The 15825-nt window shown below is 36.7% G+C and overlaps 1 protein-coding gene across 39 annotated transcripts in view; it reads left to right on the plus strand.

The window, feature by feature from the left end:
• Positions 1-15825, plus strand: part of KTN1 (kinectin 1) — a 104696-nt gene that overhangs the window by 9266 nt on the left and 79605 nt on the right. For 14 of the 39 annotated variants that reach the window (XM_055097624.1, XM_055097614.2, XM_055097612.2 and 11 more), the window contains exon 2: positions 12694-12817. The exons of 16 other annotated variants lie outside the window; for them this stretch is intronic. The gene's annotated coding sequence lies outside the window, so the exon portion shown is untranslated. Of the gene's footprint in view, positions 1-9101; positions 9440-12693; positions 12818-15825 lie in introns of all 39 variants that reach the window. 9 more of the 39 variants (XM_055097615.1, XM_063596228.1, XM_063596231.1 and 6 more) reach the window with 1 other exon arrangement.

Genomic DNA, 15825 nt, shown 5'->3' on the forward strand with positions numbered 1-15825 from the left:
TTTTGGGGAGAAAAGAAATAATTCATAAATATAAGTTAGTTGTAAAGTGATGAAAGCCGAATTTTTGTCTGCTCTTTTAGGATTAATTACTGGCATAAATTGGTAGTTATATTTCATATCCTTTCAGTGTTATGTAACCTTCATTTAAGCAGAAAGTCCTGGCAGCATTCAAAATAACATACTACTTTTGGTATAAAGAGATTCTTTTTTTTGCAACGGCGTCTCGCTCTGTCACCCAGGCTGGAGTGCAGTGGTGCAATCTTGGCTCACTGCAACCTCTGACTCACTGCAACCTCTGCCTCCTGGGCTCAAGCGATTCTACTGTCTCCCGAGTAGCTGGGATTACAGGCACCTGCCACCAAACCTGGCTAATATTTGTATTTTTAATAGAGATGGGGTTTCATCTTGTTGGCCAAGCTGGTCTCGAACTCCTGACATCAAGTGATCCACCCGCCGTAGCCTCCCAAAGTGCTGAGATTACAGGCATGAGCCACCATGCTGGGCCACAGATTCTTTAATTATTATTCTTGGTTACTATATTCATCTGATTTCTTTTTCTTTTTTTTTTTTTTTTGCGATGGAGTCTCTCTCTGTCGCCCAGGCTGGAGTGCAGTGGCACGATCTCCGCTCACTGCAACCTCCGCCTCCCAGGTTCAAGTGATTCTCCTGCCTCAACCTCTTGAGTAGCTGGGACTACAGGCATGCATCACCACGCCCAGCTAATTTTTGTATTTTTAGTAGAAACGGGGTTTCACCATGTTGGCCAGGATGGTCTCGATCTCTTGACCTTGTGATCTGCCCACCTCAGCCTCCTAAAGTGCTGGGATTACAGGTGTGAGCCACTGCACCCAGCCTTATTTATCTGATTTCTTAAGGTAGCTTTGTAATAAGTAAAAACAAAACAAAACAAAAAACACACATACAAACCTAGATATTTTCTGTAAACATTTTTAACAGATTTCTTATTTTAAAGGACTTTTCTTTTTGGGGAAAATTTCTTCCAAAGTAGGAATAACTTTCTACAATTATTCAGTGCTTTTATTGTAATTGTGTAAGTTAAGAAGCAGGGAAACTTATGCCTGTTTGCTTGTTTGTTTTGATTTACATTTATCTCTTCCTACTTGTCTTTTTATTGTTTTATTGAAAGTTGAAACCACTATTAAATGATTCAGACATATAAGAGAATATATAATGTATATGTACAGTTTAAAGATTAAATGTAAAATGAACATCTGTGTACTGAACACCTGTGTACCTCTCAGCTTTAAATTTTTTCTTTTAAAATAAAATACATATGAAATAATATTTTAAGAATACGTGTAAGATATAAAGACATAATGAACAGCCTTGTATCTAATACCCAGTTTGAGAACATAATCCTTTTTATTTCTTTATGTCTCTTCCCACACTCTAACCACTACCTTTCTTACCTTTGCTTTTCTTTTAGTTTTGCCAGATCTAGTTGTATCCCTAAACTATTTTGTTGTTTTGTTGGTTTTTGAACTCTAAATGGAATCCTTCTGTATGAGTTTATTTGTAACTTCCTATTTCCCCTCAACCTTGTTATCAGGATATTCTTTTTTTTTTTTTTGTGGTGGAGTCTCGCTCTGTTGCCCAGGCTGGAGTGCAGTGGCGCGATCTTGGCTGACTGCAACCGCTGCCTCCTAGGTTCAAGCGATTTTCCTGCATCAGCCTCTGAGTAGCTGGGATTACAGGCATGCACCACCACGTCCAGCTAATTTTTATATTTTTAGTAGAGATGGGGTTTCACCATGTTCGCAAGGCTGGTCTCGATCTCCTGACCTTGTGATCCACCCGCCTTGGCCTCCCAAAGTGCTGGGATTACAGGCATGAGCCACCATGCCCGGCCCAGGATATTCTTTCACCATGTTGTATGTAGCTCTAACTGATTTGGCTACTTCGTGTATGAATATTTTACAACCTGTTTCCTGTTGGACATTTGGGTTTCTAGGTATTTTTGTTGTTAGTATACACAGTGCTGCTATGAACACCTTGACTAGCATAGGTCTATTTGTTGCACTTGTGTCTCTAGGATAGTGTTTTTTTTCAAACTTTTTGTTACCACTCACAATAAGAAACACATTTTAAATTATGACTCAGTATATTATCAGGTATACTATTCCATGCTGTTCTGTTTCATTAAAACTAAAAACGCTAGTCAAGACCTAAGTTTTATGCTAATCGCTAGTGAATTGAGACTAGAGTGTAGATAGTTTTGGGGCTTATGACTAGCTAGAAATAGAATTGCTGGATTGTAGGAGACAGACATTTTCAACTTTACTAGTTCGTGTAAATTGTTTTCTTTCCAATATAAATGTGCCAGTTTATTCCTGTCACCAGTGTATATGTGTGATGGCTCCACATTCTTCCCTATACATGATAATGGCAAAAACCAGTTAGCCTATTGTGTGTGAATTGATACATTGTATGTCTTGCATTTCTTTCTTTCTTTCTTTTTTTTTTTTTTTTTGAGACGGAATTTTGCTCTTGTCTCCCAGGCTGGAGTGCAATGGTGCGATCTCTGCTCACTGCAACCTCCGCCTCCCAGGTTCAAGCGATTCTCCTGCCTCAGCTGGGATTACAGGCATGCACCACCACACCTGGCTAATTTTGTATTTTTAGTAGAGATAGGGTTTCTCCATGTTGCTCAGGCTGGTCTCGAACTCCCGACCTCAGGTGATCCGCCCGCCTCGGCCACCCAAAATGCTGTGATTACAGGCGTGAGCCACTGCACCTGGCCTTGCATTTCTGATTAATGAGAGAAAACATATTTTCAGAGTTTGCTAGGCACTAGTTTCCTTTTCTCTGAAATGACTATTCATTTTTCTGTTGGGTTTATCTTTTTGGGTGGCAAGATTTCGTCATATGTTCTGAATACTAATTCTTTGCCAATTATGTGTTATAAATGTCTTCCTACTTTGTGGCTTGTCTTCTGACTTTCTTATGGTGTCTCTGTTAAAAGTTAAAAATTTTAATGTAGTTGAATTTATCAGTGTTTTCCTTTTATAATTTGTACTTTGTGTCTAGTTTAAGAAATTCTTCTCTACCTCACGGTTATGAAGATGTTCTTGCATGTTGTCTTATAAAGTTTTATGTTGTCTCACAGTTCTTTCCCTGGAATTGATTTTTGTTTCTTCCCCTTTATGCTGTTTTCTTTTTTCCAAGATTTCCACTGCTTACCATTTCAGTTTTTAAGGGCTAAAATGTGTTTATTTATAGATGCTTTGAAATAATACTTTGACAGTATGGAGTTGTTTCGAGGATTGCATCTACAACTTACTTTTAGAGTCATAAGAAAATAATTGCAGTTGACCCTTGAACAACATGGGTTTGAACTGCATGAGTCCACTTATACGTGGAGCAGGATGGTGAAACCTGAGTAGATGGGCTATGGAACTTGACTATGGGCAGATTTTGGTGTACCTGTGTGTGTCCTTAACTAATTTTTGGTGCATACTGAGGGATGACTGTATGTAGGAGTGTTTTGAAAAAGAAACTTTGGATAGTTATTCAATAAACTTTGAAGTCCCTCCTCCAGTCCCTATTTGACATCCTAAGTGTTTTGTAAATATTTCACAGTGATGCCAGTGTTTGCATGTGGTTTTCTTAAATTGTTTTGCACATATATTGTGAAGTAGATCTTTGTGCTTGGTATTTTGAATATGTATGGACAAACTTCTATGTATACAGCTTGTACTTAGAGTATACTTACAGTATGAGGAATCAGATCTTTAATTTTGAAAAATTCTCACCTCTTTAAATATTGCTTCTTTTATTTTCACTTTTCTCTTTTGCTAGACCTGTCTTGGAGGCTAAGTTTATCCCGTGTTTTTAATTGTTCTATCATTTTTTTCTCTTTTCTGTGCTTCATACTAGGTGAATTCATTACTGTCTAGCAATTTACCATTTTATTTTTCTATTTTGTCTAGAGTGTATTGTATCTGTTAAGTCTATATGCCAGTATCTATAATTTTCATATTTTAAATTTGGAATTGCTTTTTCATAATCACCTGTTTCAATTCTCTTTTTGTTTGGCAACCCTTTTGCTACTTAGAAAACCTCTATCTCCTTCTTTAACATGTTCAAATTTAAAAATCTTTGTCAGACCATTTCATCAAACATCTGGTGTGAATTCATGTTTTTATATGATTGTTTTTTCTCATTAAATTTCTTGCTATGTTTTGGATTAAAAAAACTGGTTTTAATGTTGGACAGACTCATTATTTTGACAACTCTTGCATTCAAATAAAAACTCTGAAATTTAATCTTATTTTTGAATTTACTAATTGATCAGAAATAGACAACCCCCCCACCAAAAAAAAAAAAGAAAAGAAAACTTGTTAAACACTGTGAGGGTACTATCAACAAAATTCACACTGGGAAACGCGCTAGGACTAGCTGCTTGGTTTTTTTTCCCTTCCCAACTAAAAGTTCTAAGAATTGTAAGAAACTGACAAATAAAGAGATAGGTATAGTAGGTGAAAGGAGACAAGAAATATACCAGTCAAGGAATAACAAAATACTTACAAAGTACATGGGGAATGTGAACGAACACTAGCTTTGCATTAAGGAATTACTAATTTTTAATTTGCTATGACATCGGATGTTTTGTTGTCTTTTTTTTTTTCTCCAGGCTTGGAGCTTCTGTAAAGTTATAGCTCTGGATTTGCAGTGTCATTGTTTTTCTCCCCTCTCCTCCCCTCTCTTTTTTTACCTTTTTATTTTTTTGAAACCTCTCTTTTTACAAGCTGTGCAAATCTTGACCCCTTGGTGTCAGGCGATGAACCTGGTTCTGTTTTGTTGCTGTTACCTTTAGGAACTGAACTATCCAGCCATCTTCCTGGTTCCTTCTTCCCTCTACTCCACTTAAGATATGGGTTACTGTTTTGAATTTTTATTGCATTTCTCACCCAGTACGATGTTTATCTTAGTTTTGAGTTTAGCCATATCTTTTAAATTTCCTTTTATATTCGTGCAAAAGGTTGGCGCAAAAGTAATATTTCACACTATTACTAAGTATTTGGAGGAGGTTCCTTATTGGAAGTCGTTATCTTCATTTCTACCTATCTTAGGCTTACTTGTTTTTTGAATCCCAGCTTATGTATCCTGAGTAGTATTCATAGTGTATCCTGAGTGCTCTAGTTCAGTGATCTGTTCCCTTCCTTTGCACAAATCTTTTAATCTTGTTGAATATTATTCAGCTCTACAGAACACATCTGATATTAGCATCACACTAATTTATGATTATATAATAATTAGTTAGACTCTTTAAGCATTGAAATGCGATTCTTGCTTTTGCTGCTCGATCTCACTCATCCTGTGTTTCTTCGTTCTGTTTTGGAGTTGCTGTTCCCACTCAAGCAGAGTAGAGTTTTTTTTTTTTTTTCATTTTTGAGTTTGGACTGGTATCCATTGTTGTCTGAAATATTTTTGCTTGTTATCTCCAACTTGAAAATAAAATATCCAATGTTTTGAATTCATTCTTGAAAACCCTGCTGCTAATTTAAAAGCTATTAAATGAAAGCATATTTCCATTAATTTTAGTAGGGAATTATGATGCGGTATTTCATCCCAAACAGTTTTCACACGTAGGTAAATATTAATCTAACAATGAAGACAAATTTGTGTAGGTATAAACAAGTTGAAAGTAAATACACTTTATACATAAAATAATAATGTAGTATAATGAAGGCTAATTGTATTTGCCAAAGGAGAAAGAAGATTTGATAGTGGATGGTAGTGTAGTTGGTAGAGTGTCACTTTTTGGGAAGTCTGTTTCTTCTGTACTGTGTTTTTTCACCAATTCAAGCTTTCTGGAGTTCAGAGTTATCTTGCATTCAGTACGCACTTAAGTTGTCTGCACAGAAAAGCACCACTAGGGCAATAACAAACACAAGTTGTTCACAACACGGGAAATAGAACACATGCAGAAAAGACGGAGTTGTAGGAGCTGGAAGCTCATTGACTTTCTTGCTCTGCATATGTACACAAAGCATATCTAGGTTCATCCAGTGTACTGTATGTACAGTATAGATCTGTTCCATATGATATACGCTGATGGGAAATAATTAATGTTGAATAAAACATTGAGTGTGTTGAATAAAACATTGAGTCTGAAATCATAAATGTTGAAATTTCACTCTATAGAATATTTTGTGTGTGCTTAGGTAAACAGTCACTAATACCAAAAAAGGTCATTGCTTGAAAAGTGGTAATTTTCAAGAGCCATTTTGATGAAAACCAGTTAAATGAACAGCTCATGATGTGGTTAAGTCTGTAGTAGACTTAGTAACGTGGTGTTCCAGCTTATCTGAACTAGTTGTCAGAATTTCTGCTATTCTAACCAGGTAACTCAAAGAGTAACACAGGATAATACAAATCTTACGTTCTGAAACCTTTAATTGGTTTGCCCTTTGTTCTCATCCTCATATTCAACACATTTGTAAACTGGCAAGATTATCTTTAAGTAATTGATTAAAATGTTAGTAAGGTCAGACTTAGTTTTTTGGTACATTGTTAAGATACTTTCTAAACCATTAATTGTCAACTTTGGGATATTATTTTTTAACCTTTTAAATATTCTCCAATTTATGCCACTATTCAGCCATGTTCAGGATTTATCAATCTTATCTCCAAGGATAGCTTGTTTACTTTATTGACTGTTCTGACAAAATCAGACATTCCATAATGTGTATTGGGTTTTCCTGATTTAGTAACCCTTTTATTTAAAAAGGTATCGGAGTGATTTTTTTTAATAGTGACTGGTTTGGCGGCTGGGCGCGGTGGCTCACGCCTGTAATCCCAATACTTTGGGAGGCCGAGGTGGGCGGATCATGAGGTAGGAGATCAAGACCATCCTGGCTAACATGGTGAAACCCCGTCTCTACTGAAAATACAAAAAAATTAGCTGGGTGTGGTGGCAGGCGCCTGTAGTCCCAGCTACTCAGGAGGCTGAAGCAGGAGAATGGTGTGAACCTGGGAGGCGGAGCTTACAGTGAGCTGAGATCGTGCCACTGCACTCCAGCATGGGCGACAGAGCAAGACTCAATAGCAAAAAAAAAAAAAAAAAAAAAGAATAAATAAAAATATGTAAAATTAAAAAAATAAAATAAATAAATGGTTTATAGTGGATGGCTTTTGATGTGCCTGTATTTTTTAGTAACATTGTCTGGATTTACCTAAAATAAATTCATCAATTTTAATTTGACTACTTTCTATTTTTAGTACATGATATTTAATAGCTTTTACTTTTTTCCCCCTAACTCTTAGGCATCTTCTAATAGTGAGGAAAGCAGAAGCCTTTCATGGAACGTGAAATGTAGGATCATGGCAGCTGTGTCTGTTGAAGGCAACATCTATCTTTGCATGGCTGTTGAGGTGGTTGTGTTGTAAACATGGATTCTAAGGATGACCATAGGATAGGAGCCTCTACTTGTGGCTATATTTTAGGTTCTGATAACTGATCACCTTTCATCCTCTTACCTCATATTTCTGTTGTCTGGAAGGCAGTCTTTGCAATCACAAATTTTGAAGGTTCATGGTGTGCTGTGTTTTAATTATGTTAATTACATAATTGACATACTTAAACCAACTTTCAGTTGGTGAAATCACAAGGACTACTTTTTCTTGGCGTTAGCTCCCTAAGGTTCTTAGTAAGATCGGGTCTCTCACTAATTTTTTGCTTAGGTTTCCTATTATTGCGAGTGATGTCAAAAGAATAGAACCTTTTTTTTTTTTGACAAAGTTTTTTTTGCCACTGTAGACTTAAACTTTGTTAATATATCAAAGCTACACTTATTTCCAATTCAAGGTAATTATATCTGTACTTTTTGATGTTTTTTCTGTCATAGACTCTTTTTGCAGCTTCAAGAATAGAACATTATGGTGAAGTCCATATCATGATAAAACATCCTTGATTTTGTGTTTCAGAGTACCAGTGAACACAAATAGGATTAGTATATACTGTATATATGAAGGATTATTTTGAAAAAAAAAATCCAAAGGGAAGAACTCACAAGGACCACCTATATAAAGTTATTTATGTTCAGAGAAGTAAATATTTGACAACATTGTGCGTTGGACTCTGTGTTGGGCTCCCAGATAGATGGGAGAACATATATTTGAAAAGGGGAGTTACTCATTTGGCTTACACTTTTTGAGTAGTATAAGCTAAACTTTGTGTAATAAGTGAGTAAAAGTCTTCAGGGAATGTTTTCTTAAGCCATAGTTCTTAAGGTACAATTTCAGAGAATGATAAACACGTAAGATTGTGAATGTATTAAAGCAAATGCCTCTTAATTTCAGTGAATCAGAATGAACATTTCTTAATTTTATCGGATTCTTCATTTGTACTTGTTTTTAGATTGTGTGTAAGATTTTGCTGTTTATTCACAATTTTACTGTTTGCGTAGATGTCGAATATCTTTGCTGTTTCTTAAATAGCAATGATAGGAATTTCCCTGTGGAATATGAACATTAAAATTGAAATGTAGAAGGGCTGGCATGGTGGTTCATACCTGTAATCCCAGCACTTTGGGAGGCCGAGGCGGGCAGATCACTTGAGGTCAGGAGTTTGAGAACAGCCTGGCCGACATGGTGAAACCCCATCTCTACTAAAAATACAAAAATTAGCCAGGCATGGTGGCGGGCACCTGTAATCCCAGCTACTTGGGAGGCTGAGGCCAGAGAATCATTTGAGCCCTGGAGGGGGAGGATGCAGTGAGCCGAGATCGCGCCACTGCATTCCAGTCTAGGCGACAGTCAGACCCTATCTCAAAAAAAAAAGTAGAAATGTAGGTTGTAGAAGTGTAGAAATTAAAATGTAGACTACAGAATAGATTGTAAGGTTTAGAAAAAAAAATTCAGGCTTTCACCATTTGATTGGTGTACTTGACTATCTGTGAAGATTTATCCTAATTTCATATGGCTTTGTATACGGAAGCTTGGAGTAATTGAGGGGCCAGAGAGGGAAAACTCTTTGCTAGCACTCTTCTTTGTGCATTCCTGAAAAGTTTATTAGAGAAAAGCAAAGGTCAGCTGTAATCCCTAGTGAAATAATAAGAATATTGCTTTCTCGGCAGGGCGCGGTGGCTCACGCCTGTAATCCCAGCACTTTGGGAGGCCGAAGCGGGCGGACCACGAGGTCAGGAGATCGAGACCATCCTGGCTAACATGGTGAAACCCCGTCTCTACTAAATATACAAAAAATTAGCCGGGCGTGTTGGCGGGCGCCCGTAGTCCCAGCTACTCTGGAGGCAGAGGCAGGAGAATGGCGGGAGCCCAGGAGGCGGAGCTTGCAGTGAGCCGAGATCCCACCACTGCACTCCAGCCTCGGCGACAGAGCGAAACTCCATCTCAAAAAAAAAAAAAAAAAAAAGAATATTGGTTCCTCAATCAGTCATACTCTGGTTGGAAAGAGGTACTGTTCATTAAAAAAAAAAATTACATTCTGGATTAGTAAATTTCATATAAAGTCTGAATTAATTTTTACTAATTATTTACTAATGTTGATCAGTTTTGTTTGTTGCATAGCTGACAGACTTATTGCTTCTAAAAACTAATATTCCAGTGTTCAGCAGGGTCTAGAATTCTGTGGTAATTAATGGTCATTGTTTCTATGGAGATTTTATTACATTATTCTTTGGCTTCTATTGCTAAGTACTATGTAAGTCTAAATTTTTCGGTACTCTTTTCTGTATTGCTTTCAAGACTTGCTTAAGTTACACAACGTTACAACAAATGTTTAAATATCTTTTATTCTGTTCAAATTTTGTTGCCTTTCCTGAATTGGAAGATCCATAGCTTTCAACAGGTTTTGAAAATTCTCAGCCACTGTGTTTCTTTGTTCTTTCCTCTCCTTGAATTCCCATTGGATTTATTGGACGTTCTCATGTATCCTTTATGTCTGTTAATTTTTCTTTCATATTTTCCCTTATGTATAATTTTTTTGTGGTACATTGTCAGTTTTTTAATCGTCTGTCTTGTTTGATAATTCAACTTTATATAGTTATCAGGCCATTTAGCTTTTAATTGCTGGGTGTTTGTATGTCTGTGTACATATGTATGTACACACATAATTTATAAAATTCAAGTTCTAAGTTTTCTGTTTTTTTATGAGTGTTTTCTGTGTTTCTGATTTCTTTTATAACTCTAATGGCTGAAATTTTTGTTTTAATAGTCTTTCACATTCTGTTATCAGTTTTTTTGGGATCTACTCCCTGTTTGTATGTGCTACTCTTGTTTATTTTGACTGGAAGTTCACCTCTGGCAGGAGTATATCTGCAAATACTATACTGTACAGACTAGATTGGACAGAGGTAGTTTTTTTCCAGAGAGATTTTTCCTTCCCAAGAGTTTTTCCTGAGTCCCAGGGCTTTTGTGGCCATTGAGCCATTTTTTTTCTTTTTTTTGAGACAGAGTCTCGTTCTGTCGCCCAGGGCGGAGTGCAGTGGCGCAATCTTGGCTCACTGCCAACCTCTGCCGCACAGAAGCACAGATTCAAAGCGATTCTCCTGCCTCAGCCTCCGGAGTAGCTGGGATTAACAGGCTCCCGCCACCACGCTCGGCTAATTTTTTGTATTTTTAGTAGAGACGGGGTTTCGCCATGTTGGCCAGGCGGTTCTCGGAACTCCTGACCTCAGGTGATCCGTGAGCCATTTTTATGTCAATATTTGTGGTAGGAAGGGGGCAGTAGGGGGTGTTCTGGATTGGCAGAAACTGTAGATCAGAATTTAAGGTTGTAAAATCTTAATGGAGACTTCTGGCCTTTGGAAAAGCAAACAAGCTTTCTCTTGTGTCTTTTTCTCATTTGTGTCAATACTACTTATTAAATCTGTTTTTTTAACTTAGTGATTTGAAATGGCACTGTGATAATATACCAAACTTTTTGTGTGTATTTGGGCTATTTTGCCTTTAATTGGGTGTTCTTGGACAATAATTAAAAATTCTTGTTTACATAAGCAAAACTTTTTCAGTAGTCATTTTTGATAGTATTTGATATTCTAATTTACATTTTATGTTTAGTTTGTGAGATGTTTTAGGTATTATGTCTCTTCTGGGGATAAGCAAGAATATCCCCAGAAGAGACATAATACCTAAAACATCTGATCATTTTAGTACTTCCATTGTTGAGTGACCTAAGGTGATACACCTAAGAGTTATTTTATTAATATTTTATTAATTAACCCGTTATGTTCAACTTTAATACCCTAGCTAAACTTTTCCAAAGGATGAGAAATTTTTGTGAATGATAAATTTTGAAGTAAGTTTTTCTATTTGCTGCTAAATTTAATTTCATTAAATTTAAGCATCAGTTATTAAGACTACCCTGTGGTAGTGGGATTGGACAGATTTGTTATGGTTAGGGTAGAGCTAGGACCACTGGGAGAAGTTATAGGATGATGTGATTTTGGATCAAAACTAAAAAGAACTTGTCTTTCTAAAGAAATAAAAGGGGTTTATGGGAGGTATTCATCCCTGCTTTTCAAACATAGGCTGGCTGCCTGTTCAGCTGGGTCTAATCTCTGAGTGGCTAGTTGGATTAGATGGCCCTTTCTTACTCAGAAATCTTATGAAAGGAAAAGTAGGTCAAGATGGTAGATTTTAAGGGGAGGAAAGCTTCTGTACATGGTGTAGCTGTTTTACGGTATGAATTTCATGTTGTAGTGTTAATTTTTGAACAGTTTTGATGACATGTTCTTTTGTCTTCGAAAACTGATTTTATGTGTTGATTTGAAAGACTGTTTTAAAAAGTTATTACTTTTTTGGTATTAAAGCTTTCAGTTTGTCTAATTATAAATTAGATTTTTTTTTACCGAATAAACTTCTAACCAGATTATTTCCCATGGAAGTGTTTTTAAATGAGCAGTGCCTTTTCCTGAGAAAATGGGCTGGTTTGGGCATGATGAGTAAGCAAAAGTCTGAAAGATACTTTCAGCAGCTATGACCTCTGCAATTCCTTTTCAGTTTCTTGGGAAAGCTGTTCAAATGGATTGATCTATTCTCATATTAAAGGGAAAAAAGTTTGATTAAAAAATAGAAGTCTCATTTGTTGTGACATGATACCTAATGGAGAAATTAAATTTCATTACTCATTTCTGGCATTAGTTGTATTCATTTCACATTGGGTTAGCAGTACTTTAGAATGGATATTGCTGAAGTAAGTGGTGTGTTAATAAGATGTGAGTCATAGAAATAACTGTCTTGCAGTTTAAAAGGAGAAATTGTACCATAGCTTTGAAATTTTAGTGTGGTCTATAAAGTTAATCTTAGAAAAGATACTGTAAATGGGATTCCCATGTTGGGGAATTCCAGTGTTTGGATTTCCTGGATTGTTTTGTCTTTTGCTTGCTTTGAATGTTTTTCCTCTTATCTTATTGTATAATTATGTTGTGCACTCCGGGGCCATTATACTTTTGGTGTAGTGACTGACTAGGACAATAGGAATTTAGATGAGTTTTTGCGTTTTGATGGCCGTTTCAGGAAATGGTTAATGCTTTGTCTATTTTTCTCATTGAATTTTTTGTTTTTTCAAAATGATTTGTAGAATCATTTATTTTTAAAAATTCTTACTGCAAATGGAATATACTTACAAACATTTAAACATATAGAACTATGTAAAATGAGCCTATTTTCTTGTGTTTTGAAGTACTTTATATTTTTTCTTTTTTTCAGGTAGATTTTCGTTCCGTCACCCAGGCTGGAGTGCAGTGGTGTGACCTTGGCTTGCTGCAGCCCTTTGCCTCCTGGGTTCAAGTGATTCTCATTGCCTCAGCCTCCTAAGTAGCTGGGATTACAGGTGCGTGCCACCACACCCAGCTAAGTTTTGTATTTTTGGTAGAGACAGGGTTTTATCATGTTGGCCAGGCTGGTCTTAAACTCCTGCCTCAAGTGATCCACCCACTGTGGCCTGTGAAGGTGCTGGGAGTACAGATGTGAGCCACCACGCCCGGCCCTCAAGTGCTTTATATTTTTTCTTATGTTTGAAACTTTATTTGGATGTTTTTAGTCGATTTGAATGATACAGCCTTCTACTGATTACAAATAACTTAGAGCAAACTAAATTTTTGTATGTATTTAGATTTGTTTTAGATTTTGAGTTCAATTTTATTTTCTTTATCACACTGCAGTATGTTGCTGCCTTGCTATATTAGTTGAAACCATTTACTGTCTCATAGAATTATATGCATGTCTGTGTAAATAGAGAATAAGTGCTCTGGAATTTTAGGAGGAGAACTAGCTGTAGACATGGTACTTGAGCTGGAAGAGTAGAACCATATGGAGGCTCAAGTTAGGATTTTTGCTCTAGTTAGGTTTGTAGATACTATATACTTCCTTTCTCAGTGAGATTATAAATTCATTTAAAGTCAGCAAATTTATTTGTGAACACTGTCAAATACCCTGCATTCAAAAACTTCAGTGGAAAATTAAAGTGAGTGCAACTTACAAAGAACGAAAACTACAGCAATAATTATAATGTGTTTTATAAGGCCTTCAACACTGTCTTTTTTTTTTTTTTTTTGAGAGAGGGTCTCCCTCTGTCGCCCATGTTAGAGTGCAGAGGTGAAATCATGGCTTACTATAGCCTTGAGCTTCTGTGCTCAAGCGATCTTTCTGCCTTATTCTTCCAAGCAGCTGGGACTACAGGTGCATGCCACCACGTCTAGCTAATTTTTTATTGTTTGTAGAGACAGGGTTCTGCTATGTTGCCCAGGATGGTCTTGAACTCTGGGCTCAAGCAATCCTTTCTCCTTGGCCTCCCAGAGTGCTAGGATTACAGGCATGAGCCACCGTGCCTGGCCACCATCTTTTTTCCACTTATTCTCTGCTTATAACTTTGCTTCTCATTTCATAAAGAGAATAGTAGCATTAGGAACAGAATTTTCACAAATGTCTATACCGTCTACCTCCTTTCCTGTCCTGGGTCTGTGCTTTTATATTCTTCCTTCTTTATGTTTCTGCAGATGAACTGGCTGTGCTACCATCTAAGGCCAGTCACTCTATCTACTTGTCCAAATTCTGTCTTTTCTTGCTATTTGAAAACATTGCCTCTCACTCCTGCATCATTGTTCTTTCCCTTTTTACTGGATCATTTTTTTTGTCAGCATATTATCATGCTGTAATTTCTCCCATCTTTAAAAACCAAACTGTTAACCTCATGTTCTCCTCCAAGTTCCATCTTATTTCTCTGCATCCTTTCACAGGAAAGCTGCTTCAAAGAGTTGTCCACACTTGCTAGAGTTCTTCTAACTTTTAAATTCATTTCAATCAGGTTTTGATCACCACTACTCTACTGCTTTGGTCAAAGTCACCAGTAACGTCTGTGTTGCTAAATTCAGAAGTCAATTACTAGTTTTCATTGTATTTTACTTACCAACCCCATTTGACAAAATTGATCCATCTCTCCTCCTTAATAGACTTTATTCATCTGGCTTCCAGGACAGCAGACTCCTAGTTTTCTTTCTAGCTCTCCTCAGTCTCCCTTGAGAGTTCTTCATTTTCCTGTTGTTGAATTTCAGTGCTTCAGTCTTGAGACCTGGTCTCTATTTATACCCATTTGTTTGGGATTTTATCCAAGTTTATGGCTTTAAATATAGTCCATTTGCTGAATACTTCCAAATTTATATCTCCAGCCTTCACTTGTCACGTGACAACTCTTATTTAGCTGTCTCCTGGACATCTCCACTTACCTAAAACCTAACTCCTTATCTCCAGCCTTAACCATGTCCCTGCCACTTTTCCCCTATCTCAGTAAAGGGCAGCTCCTTTGTTTTTGGCCTAGTCTAAAAGCTTTGGAATTGCCTTTGGCTTTGTTTATTCTCTCATACCCCACATCAAGTCCATCAACAAATCATCTTGGCTCTACCTTTATAAAGTATCAAAAATTTGACCATCTCACCTGCTACCATCATCTCTAAATTATTTCAGTTGTCACCTAACAGTTCTCCCTGATTTCACTTTCTCCCTACACCCTTCCCTAGTCAGACCCCTCCAGTAGTTTTCCCATATTACTGAGAGTGTTAGCCACAATCCTTTTCCTGTAAGAAACTACATGAATTGTTAACCACATCCCCTCTCCCTTTCAAATTCTCTTTGACCTCATCAGTTTATCCTTTTGTTCATTCTACCCGAACCACATTGTCCTTACTGCTCTTGCTCATATATAGCAGGTATGTTACTGTCTCATGATCTTTGTGCTTGCTCTTCCCTCATTCACTGTATTTTGCTCTTCACTTAGATATGGATAGCAACATGGCTCTATCTTTAACTTACTTCAGGTCTTTATTGAGATGTCATTTTTTAAAAATGAAATAATCTCTGACCATTCTACTCTAAATTTTAACCATTAGGAGTTTGAGACCAGCCTGGGCAACATGGCAAAACCCTGTCTCTATATTAAATAATTAAAAAAAAAAATTTAAATAAAATTTAATGACTGTCCACATCTTCCTGTGCTCCCTATTTCTCTTCCCTCCTTATCACTATTCTTGTTACTTGTTACCCTTTCATATACTGCATACTAATTGTTGGTCTGTCTTACCACTTAGTAGAATGTTAGCTCTGTGAGTGCAGGGTTTGTGGCCCTTTTACTGCTGTTTACTCAGAATGTCCTAGAGCAGTCCTGACATATGGTCGGTGCTAAATAACAAATGAATAATAAAGACTATTGTGGAAGAGAGTTGAAATTACATATTCATAGGTTTGATTTAAGCTGGGTTTTGAAGGATAGGTGGAGATTTCATACAAAGGACATGGCAAAGATTTTTAGATTTGATTGCAGGGATAAGGTGAAGTGCTTTAAATGGA

Source organism: Pan paniscus, chromosome 15 (genome assembly GCF_029289425.2).
Source record: "Pan paniscus chromosome 15, NHGRI_mPanPan1-v2.0_pri, whole genome shotgun sequence".
In the NCBI taxonomy this organism is placed as follows: domain Eukaryota; kingdom Metazoa; phylum Chordata; class Mammalia; order Primates; family Hominidae; genus Pan; species Pan paniscus.